This window comes from Cyprinus carpio, chromosome A5 (genome assembly GCF_018340385.1).
Source record: "Cyprinus carpio isolate SPL01 chromosome A5, ASM1834038v1, whole genome shotgun sequence".
NCBI lineage: Eukaryota > Metazoa > Chordata > Actinopteri > Cypriniformes > Cyprinidae > Cyprinus > Cyprinus carpio.
In genome coordinates, this window is record NC_056576.1 from 3,890,016 (window position 1) to 3,900,815 (window position 10,800).

At 34.5% G+C, this 10,800-nt stretch overlaps 1 pseudogene; it reads left to right on the forward strand.

Moving 5' to 3' along the window:
* Positions 1-1,239: 1,239 nt before the first annotated feature.
* Positions 1,240-10,501, forward strand: LOC109092634 (annotated as a pseudogene).
* The last annotated feature ends 299 nt before the right edge of the window (positions 10,502-10,800 follow it).

Genomic DNA, 10,800 nt, shown 5'->3' on the forward strand with positions numbered 1-10,800 from the left:
TGAAAAATCATATTAAAAAAATTTCACTCTTTGTTCAGTTTTAAAAATGTCATATCTTGGATGGATTTTCATGAAAATCTGGGGCAAGATTTAAAACAGTCGAAATAAAAGAACGCATGAAAGTAACAAGTTTCCAAGACAGTTTTAATCTGACCTTCCTTTAACAAAAAGACAAAGTGGAAATGATAATAATAATTAGAGTGGGATATATAAATAAATAGCCCTACAACCAAAACAGAGAGACTGTGGCAATCATATTTAATCAGAACAACCTGTTGTCTGCCACACAAATAGGAAATACACAAACAGAATAATTTCATTCTAAACTTTCATAATATTCACTGATTAACCATGTTGGCTATGTCATAGGTAAAGTACACACCCAACACCATTCTGATCTCTTGATATCAACGAATTTACATGATCAAGTAAATTACATGAAAGAAAATCCTTGTAGTTTCCTTGTAGACCCAAGTGATTTTATACGTGTCTAGACTTGCAGTTTAGTTTCAGAGCCCTATAAAAGAGCATCTTCTGCCCGATCCAAGAGACATCAGCTGCTGAGTTGTTATTAAAGTCTGAGGATTTTACAAGACCATTCAAGAACAGTGAGTATATAATTTAAAGCTTTATTTTAATGTATTTTCAGCAATATGGGCAATTAAATTGCTTAATGTTATTACAACTAGAATGTGAATCCAGTCTTTTTCAGTAATTAGACATATTACTAAATTAAATAACATGACAATGACCTGCACACTACCAAAAGGGCATAAATACACAATCAGTATGAAAGAGAAAAATTATGCAGGCAATTTTTATTTTAAAGTTTTCACGTTCATCATTTTTCAAGGATGTGACAAGGATGTGACTTCATGGCTGAACAGTCCTAATATGGCCATTTAATATTATATTTTAAAGTATCTTTAATCAACTAAAATAAATAAAAATAAACTAAATATTTCAGTTTTTATCTTTTAATAACAGCAATTCATGTATAAAAGGAAACACTTATATGTAGCTAAACTTCACAAAAATCTTTGGTTTTATTTGAATTTGTCCATTAGTATATGTTTGGAGTAGTTTTGTAATTACTTGTACTTGACATGTACTGTATAATGTCGACATGGATGGCTGGATGGATGGGGAAAAAATAATTTCTGAGGTATTCAGGACCCCTGACTATTTACAGAAGATTTTGTTCTAATAGTTTTCAAAATGTCAACTCGTGTTTTACAGATGAGTGCATCCAAACTTCAGAAAAGGTATGTAAACCTGCTTGGATTCCTAGAATAATGGAAGTTGTGCACTTCATTATATACGTACTGTGTTGTATTACTTACACAACTAGCATCTAATAAATGTGATATTTCTGACGATTAATGGCTTTAGACTTAATTGTACTGAAATTTAGAATATCCCGATATGTTAAATAGCAGTAAGAGATGTTCAGAACTGGTCAGTCTGTCTGTGTCTTTGCTGCAGTAGTGAGGTGAGAATCAAACACTCTCTGAATAAGGATGAGGAAGACTTTGTAGTCAACAGGAGAAAATCTGTTTTTCCAACACTGGGGAACCTTGAGGCACACTGCAATCAGGTTAAGCATCCTATACTGTACAATATATCTGCCTGGCTATTCCTTCTTGAAATAACGTACACATAGCTGATGAATGACTCAGACTGTGTTCATTTCAGGATGTGGTGAAAAACATTGCATTACTGGGTTCTGGAGGAGGACAGAGAGCCATGGTGGGTTTGCTGGGATCCCTGGTTCAGCTTGGTGAAGCGGGTCTTCTGAAATACATCATTTATCTGAGTGGAGTCTCTGGATCCACCTGGTACAAACCCTGAGAAACAATACACACACACACAGAGAAAGAGAGAGAGAGAGAGAGAGAGAGAGAGAGAGAGAGAGAGAAATATAAAAAAATAACAGCAGCATATACTTCAGTATAGTGTAAAGCTATTTTTTAAAAGTAGTGTATTACAATATTGCGTTACTCCCTACAAAAGTAACTAATTGCATTACTTTTTATGGAAAGTAATGTGTTTCATCACTTTTGCATTACATTTTCTTATCTGGGCTGGATTTATCTGTAATCTTAACAGATTTTTAAACTAAACAACTAAACTAAACTAAAAGTGAAGTTTTGAAGTTTAAAACTAAAAGTGAAATGAATAAACCTCAGGCTGAAGGAAATGTAAATTCACATCTGTACTGTAGAGGACACAGCTCAAACCAACTTTTTTTTAGCTGTGCTGCCATTCTGGATTACATGACGAATAGGATGCAGGAGGGGAATGTACAACACTCTTGTGTTTTTCTAAAGTAATTTTTGCAAATAAGTATGGTTGAATTAGATCAGTGAAGGTCAATGATTAATAAAACGGGATTAAATACAGAAAGAACATTCAACTTTTAATTATTGCAGGTTTGCATCATATTCTGAGTTTATTGAAAGTAATCTGATTAAGTATCTTGCACTACTTGTTATGTGTTAGCCACAACCACTGTTTTTCTCTGAGTGCATGGCCTCATTGTACCAAGAACCAGACTGGTCCACCAAACTAGAGGTTTTGAAAGACAAAATAATCGAGAGACTCAGCGGTCCAGGAGTCAGCTGGGAAGACGCATTGGCCAAACTGAAGAAATATTACTATGAGAAAGACATCTTCAGCTTGACTGACGTCTGGGCAACGATTGTTGTAACAACATACGTCAAAGAGGTCTGTAAATATTCATAACACAAGCCTCCATGATTTACGTTCTACTAGTTGAATGTTTTAACAGACTGTTATTGAAGCATTCAGCAGTAACAATGCTGTAACAAAACAATGTATGTACTGTAGCTAGCTTAGCAAAAACATTAACGTTATAACAACATAGTGTAAGTGTAACTGTAATTCAGTGCTGCAACAAAGACTACATGATGTCTTTAAAAGCAACAGGCGAACAAATGATGAACATTATCTTAAATAGCAGCTTGTTTAGTGACAGTATGTGAGCACACAGCCAGACCCACCTGGGGCCCGTTCTTCGTATGTCGCTAACTCAGTTAGCTGGATCTGATTGTTGACGATTTGGCATGATCTTGGATTATTTGGTTCTTCGAAGCTCATCCTGGACTTGCTGTCATAGCAATAGGTCTGTAAACTTAAACCTGCTCGGGAGCAGGCTTATTTAATGTTAACAGGATTAGATTGCATCTTTTTAAGTGGAAATGATATTTAAAATCTCTTCCAGCCACTACCCTACTAATCTGTGGACAATAATTTAAAATAAAAATAATGTACAAATAATATTATAATGTTGTGTAATGTATAATACTATAGACACAGCCAGTTTTAATCATTGAAGGATTTGTTCATGATAAAATAATACCTTTATATTTGTATTCGAGTCTTACACACATGAAGCACAGTTAATCTGAGTCGTGCATTAGTTTGAGTGCTGACAGATATTATGAGAGTGGCTTGATGCAGTGTAGGAGATGCAGAAAACATGATCTTGACCCTTGAGAAACTTAAATTAATGCTGTCACATAACAAATCTCCTTCAAAGATAAATTTACATGAAATGCTAATTACAACATTGAAAAAAAAGTAAAGCCTGTACAATTAGTAGAAATTGTGAATATAAATAATTGGGAATCATGTAAAAAAAAACTGCACATTCATTTATCTATTATAACATTTATGTAGTATTATTCACTTGGCTATTCCCTTATAAAGATCCAGAAATTTGTCAAGTTTCTCGTCAGGTGTCTTTTTTAATTATAGGATGTAATTACATTGCTGTCTTGCCACCAGCCAATCACTACATTACTGATCATGGTTTCGTACATCTGCCCTTTACGGGGAACACGAGAATGTGCAGTATACAACTCAATCCAGAGATTTAATCAGATCCGCAAATTTGTTTGAAGAACCAAATTAGCCAGAGATCAGTTATCATGATTAGAAGATCTGGCATCTTTCAAATCATCTCAGATGTACAGTATTAAATTGTAAATCCATGAAAAAAAAAAAAAAAAACCTTAACCCCTGAAATCACAAATATGACATAACCCACATAACCCACATGAACTACCAGCATCAGCTATAAAGGGCTTAAGGAAGTTCTGGTTAATGCTAGATCTGTTCATGCGCACAGGACTGAAATGGACTGAAACACAGCCTTAGAGATGGAAATTAGAGACAGAAAAAGTGAGTGGGACGTGGGTCAAATATCATTGGTCTTAAAAAGTGGGTGGGTCTTGTCTCACCAACATACTACCGCTCTGACACCCAGATTACAAACTATATTTACCTGGCATCATCTAGTATAGAAAACATTTACTCAGATACGTTCCTAGGGTGGTATGGCCGTAAGCGAGGGCTGCTGCAAAGTGTGGGCTATTTAAAGATCAATCTGTTACGTTCCTATTGTGTTATTTTTGACGAAAAAACTAAAGCTTACAGCGCTAACCAACCCCCCTGCTTGTATTAGAGGGCTCCCTATTTAAAGACAAAACTAATTGATTAGATCCATATAGACAAAAATTGAGAACTGTTAGATCAAGCTTCTCTGCCAGGAATATCAGATCCAGCCCCGGATCCTGTCAGAATATATGTTTTGTCTGGTAACAGAACAACTAGTTAGTGGAATTGACTACCAAAATCTCTTAACAGCAAGTCTTGTCTGGTACCAAAAACTGTATTAACAGTCTTCTATCAGCCAAGAGTTGACTGAGTAAAGCATTTATGCATTTTTTTTTTACATTTATGCATTGTAGCAGACACTTCTATCCAAAGCGACTTACAGTGCATTCAGGATAAAAAATGTTTTTTTTACCTAACATGTGGACACCTGGGACTCAAACCCACAACCTTTGTGCTGCTAACACAATGCTCTACCACTGAGCCACAGGAACACTAGCCAGAGAAGAGCAGAAGCAGGAGATGAAGTGATGATCATAAAAAAAAACAGTTTATTGAATAATTTTGTTTGCATATGTTTCAATGCTCAGATTTCATCTGACCAGCACAAATCCAACAAGTGTTAATACTTGTGAACACAAATATCCCTTGAAACTATGGAAATAATATAAAATCAATGAATGAATCAATAAAATTAGTATATATTTAAAACAATAAATAATAAATATAATATAAATGAATAATTTAAAAATGAAGATAAAAGAAAGCAAGTAAAACACAACATAAATATCTCTAGCATCTAAGCAACTCTCTTGAAGCCACCGCACACACACAGAGAATCCTTAGATGCTTCACAATCTTTTAATTTATTCAGTGAACGACTGTAATTTATTTTCCTTATAGAGAGGACTTTTTGAATGTGTTTTATCCTTTGAACTTGTTTGTGATTTATTAAGCTGTCCTAATGTTCTCTACTATAATCTACAAAAAATATATTCTCTTCAGATTGACGAATGCATACTCTCAGATCAGCGGGACCAGCACAGTAAAGACCCGTTTCCCATCTACACAGCGATCGACAAGCAATGCAAACAGTGCAAGGACGAGAAAGGTCTGTGTTGGTGTATATTTCTATGAAAGAAAGTCAGAGAGTTACTGTTTGTGTCAGCTGTTATATGGAGGTGTTTTCTGCCTGCAGACCCCTGGTTTGAGATCAGTCCATATGAAGCTGGTTATTCTCTCACTGGAGCGTTTGTGGGAACATCCAGCTTCGGCAGCCAGTTTGAGAAAGGCTCAATGATAGAACAGCAGCCTGAAATGGACATGCTGTACCTGCAATGTAACAAATGAACAGATCAGTGATGTAATGAACTGAAATGCAAATAATGACATTATGAGTAGAAATGTTTAGGGATCAACAATTTGAGTATTTAGAGAGTTTAGCATTCCCAATATATTATCAGGGAAAATAAATAAAAACATTTGCTAAACTGCACAAAATTGAAAATCTCGAAATAATGTGACCATATTGGCCCACTACTGGGGAAAACTAACACACTACCTAGGGCAAGAAGCCACCTGGGGTACACGAAATTAACACTATTCCAGCGGTCATCAGATTTTTGCATAAAAAAATTAAAATTTTAATGACTTACTTAAAAAAGAAAAAGTCATACAAAGAACCTGTTAAGCCCCTGTATAGTTTTTTGTTTAGATGGGGAAAGGATTTAAAAATGACAAAATGCAGTCCGTAAGTTTTGCCTCTTTTTCGCCATCTCTGGTTGAAACTTGGAATTGCAGTTATTTGTGGAATTATCATCTTTACATGTGTTTTGCATTGGCACGGCTCCTCGGTGCGGATGAATCTAATGTTTTGAGGCTGTGTGGCTGTCAGCAAAAGACTATTGAATATATAATGTCTTAAAGGGGCTTTGCTGTCAGTCACCGCACTGGTGTGGATATTTACTGTACTTCAGATTCAGAGATTCCATGTCTTAATGTCCAAAATAATAATTTTCAAGGGAAAATGTCATCTGAACAAGCAAGTAAAACGTCTGCCACTTTTGTTCTGACCAGTTGAGAAAAATCAAATGATTGCTTAGCTCATATCACATAAAACCGTGCAAATTATTGTTCGTATTATTCTTACTTTGTTCTCAAACTGTTAATACTAACAACATCAGCATTCAGTTTCCGTGACTACACTTAAGTGTGTATTTGCGTTACCTGTAGAGTTCAATTTCTGTTTAGTTTAATCTCTAATTGTCATTCGAATACCATTCGAATCCAGACTTGAGAAAGGTGTTTATTTGAAGTTACAAAGTGAATAGCGGCTTGCCATCCTAACCCACGGTGCTTCTGAAATCTGTGAGGGTGCTCAAGTCTAAATGCACATCTATTTTTGTCCTGCCATCCATTAATCTTAAGATGTTTGCAGATGTTGGGTTTAAAGACATGGTTCACCCAAATAAATATTATGTCATTATTTACTTATATCATTTAACCAGATACTTCAAATTATATTTTTTTTATGTTTAGGAGAAGAAAGAAACTCGTACAGGTTTGGAATAACTTGAGGGTGAGCAAATGATGGCAGAATTTTGGGGTATTTAAAAGCCAACAAACCAACAACATCTAATGTAGTTATAATTTTACATTAGCGTACATTAATCTTATGAGGTTTAGCAGACGTTGGGTTTAGGTTACTTTATACTACAACTTAAAACCAATAAAACATCAATGTCAGCTATCTTCATGTTCAATGTCAAAATGATGCTGACGTTAGATATCGTCCTGAAGTTGAATTTTGGTCACTCAGTGTCTTATGACCTGCTAGGTGTCTGCCCTATATTTGATCACTGTAGACTGTCATATTACTAATTTTTTTGATTAGATGTATTTGTTATATTTGTTTTAAACTTCCTGTTGTCGGTATAATGTTTTCTGCAGCTCTGTGTGGCAGCGCTTTAGCTGATGAAGAGGAGATCTGTAAATTCATCTGGCAAAAAATAAAAGGTGCAGTTCCATTTGTTCTGAAGATTCAGTTCTGACTAAAACTAACAGTCAGTTTTTTGTCATTTGAACTTTGTAATGTGCTTATTTTGTTTCTCTTCAGATTTTTTTTTAACATTTATTTCCTCAAATTAAAACAATTCTTGAGGAAATGGGGAAAGGTAACGCATTTCTTATTGCCTTTATTTTTTGATAAGTTACATGCAAAATATTTGTTAAAACATTTTGCAGTGAGTTCATGTTTGTTCATTGTGTTTTCTTCAAAGACCCAAACGACCCACTTGTAGAAAAGTGTTGCCAGGTGCTCATGGATCTTGTGGACAAGAATCTCTCCGTTTTGAATGGCAAAGATCCTTCTGCTTATGACAGATCCATCAGAAAAACACTGAAAGGTAAGCTTTTTCTATGTGCTTGAACTCATAAACAGAGTATTTGGGCCTAGCTATCATAACTATCCCCAAATACACAACAAACATTTAAAACAGAAAAAAATGGTTATTGAACACCACCATTCCTCCACGATCCACCATTACTATCCAAAAAAGATTTTTATATTGATCCAAAATAAAATTATGCTGTATTGAACAGACATACAAACTGTTCAGTAGATTGAATGGTCGCATCAGATCAGAATTTTTTGTCCTTTTGTTTTATCAGTTGATTGATTGAGGTCTACAACAGTCTATTAAACAGACTGTATGTCCCTCACAACTTAAATATGCCATCTGCTCTCCATAGTTATCACATTACAAGTTGTCACAACAGGAACCTGCTGTTTATTGACATTGATTTAAGAAGAATACCTTTTAATTTTGAAAATGTGAAATACTGTTCAAAATAAGACATATTTTTAATTATATCTGTGTTTTAAATTTAGTTTATAGTCTATTAAATGTCTTTTCGGCAAAATTGAAACAGTAAAAATATTATATAAAAATAAACTAATATTCAAAAATAAACTAATTATGCAACAGTGAAAATGGATATGGAAGCATGCAAATATAAAAACCAATTTTTTGGCCAACAAAAATATTAATTAGCTGCAAATTAGGCTTATAGAAACTAGAATTTTATGTTGTCAGATAAGAAGATTTCAATGATATTCAACCTTTTTTTTTTTTTACAGAGCTCGCTGAAGGCAAAGGTCAGCTGATTTTTCAAGTGGGAAAACTGGATCTCGCTGATAAAGAAGCAGCTAAACAGTATATGGAACAGTACACCACGGTTGTATGCAACTATTTGAGTAGTTGTTTCAGTTTCTGGCCATTAGGTAGGTTGAAGTCTCTAATATAACAAATATGATGTACTTCACTTCTGATTTTCTAGCAAGATTAATATGTCAACCACCTTACCAAATTAATAATTTTCATCTTTTAATCAGCCATAACCGAACATCCATTTTAAACCAAAAAGTGTTTTAACTAATGCCTCGTGCCCTAGACCAGAGGTTTCTAAAATAACAAAATAACAAATCAGGCCACTTGTGGCCATTCCTGTAATAAATAAGACCAGGTGTTATGTCCTAATCACCTGCTACAATTTACTAATTTGTTCCCTCAATGCACTAAAATGTGCACACGGTTACTAATTCCTTCCCTCAATTTACTAAGTCGTGCACACGATTTATAAATCGAGAGAACAAATTAGTAAATTGTGTGCACGATTTAGCAAATCGAGGGAATAAAATAGTACCCGTGTGCACGTTTTAGTACATCAAGGGAACAAATTAGTAAATTGTGTGCACGATTTATTTAGTTTTTTCTTGCATATCATGTGCGGCTCACCATAGGGAGAAAAACAGAGAAAGGAAAATAACACAACTGAACACTGAAGAAGCTTCATTCTGAAGAGTGTGTTTGTATTACAGATGTCTGCATCAGCATTTATACATGCATAGCTCAGTGGATTTGGGGCAGGAAATATAACTTTTTCCATAACATGACAGGTAAGATCAGACATGTTTGTTAACTTTCAACTGAGTGTAAATAATAAACACATATAATGCTGTGATCTCTCCCTCCAATACTGTCAGATGAAACAGTGCCTGATGCTCTTCTGGAAGGTGAGACGAGAGACTATGAAGATGCCGCACTGTTGCTGAACTCACCCTACTTCTCAATGCTGAGAGACGAACGAGACATTGATCTCATCATTTCCTTGGATTTCAGTGAAGGCGATCCTTTCATGGTATTATTATATGCTTAAATAATTCTCTCAATATAATAAGGCACATACTCTGATAAAAGTTAATTTAAAGGAATAGATCGACAAGAAATGTAAATTCATTCATCATTTATCTTTTTTTTTTTGACGAATTCAATCCTGCTGTTTTTTTTTTCCACATAAAAATATTAAAGATATAAAGATATTAAAAACACTCATAGAAAATTACAAATGCTGTGTATCATTTTAACGGAAAAAAGAAAGCCAATTTAATTTTAATCATCTGTATTAAATATATCGTTACAAGGTCTAAAATACCTAAAGATAGCTTTCCATTAGCATTTCTTAGTGGGGGTTTCTCGACTACTGCATGAATACAATCTGAAGGCGAAGTTTTCATTACACAAATGTTCTACTGAAATATCTGTCTCACCATTTTAATACAGTGATATTGCTTTTCCACTGCAGACATTGACGCAAACTGCTGAAATGTGCAAGAAACAAAAGATCCATTTCCCTGATGTTCCAGTGTTTCCTGAAGAAGAAAAAAAAAACCCAAAGGACTTGTATGTGTTCACAGGCCAGAACGCTCCAACCGTGATTCACATGCCTCTGTTTAATGTGGCCAACTGTGGAGGCAAGTTCGGACTGTCTAGTTGAATAAAACTGAAATATATGTATACTACTGTATATGTTTAAGTGTTTTACTGTTTCTTCAGATGATATTGAGACCTGGAGCAACAAATATCGCATCTTTCAAGGTCCTTACAGCGCTGAGATGATCACTGATCTCATGGAGGCTGCTGGAAAAAACATCTCAAACAACAGAGAGAGGCTGGAGAAGGAGATTTGCCCTAAAATTCCTCTGGTCACTGACACAGTTTCCTCCAGTCAGTTTCAATACTAATTTGAATGAAGACTAAACTGATCTGCCTATCAGTCATTTTACAATATATATTGTTTAATTTCTTTAATCTTAATCGTCACTTAACATAAATCTGCGTTACTTTTTCTGCAAAATGTGATTTAATTGCTCTTTAAAATGTTAAAAATGTTTCTACATGTTTCAGTCTAATTCTTAATTGCTTTTCTTAAGCAATACATATCATTACTAATTGTTTATCATTAATGATCAACTCAGAAATAGCAGACTGGATTATAACCATGATTGCTGATTAAAAAGACACTGTATTACTTCGCTTCTGT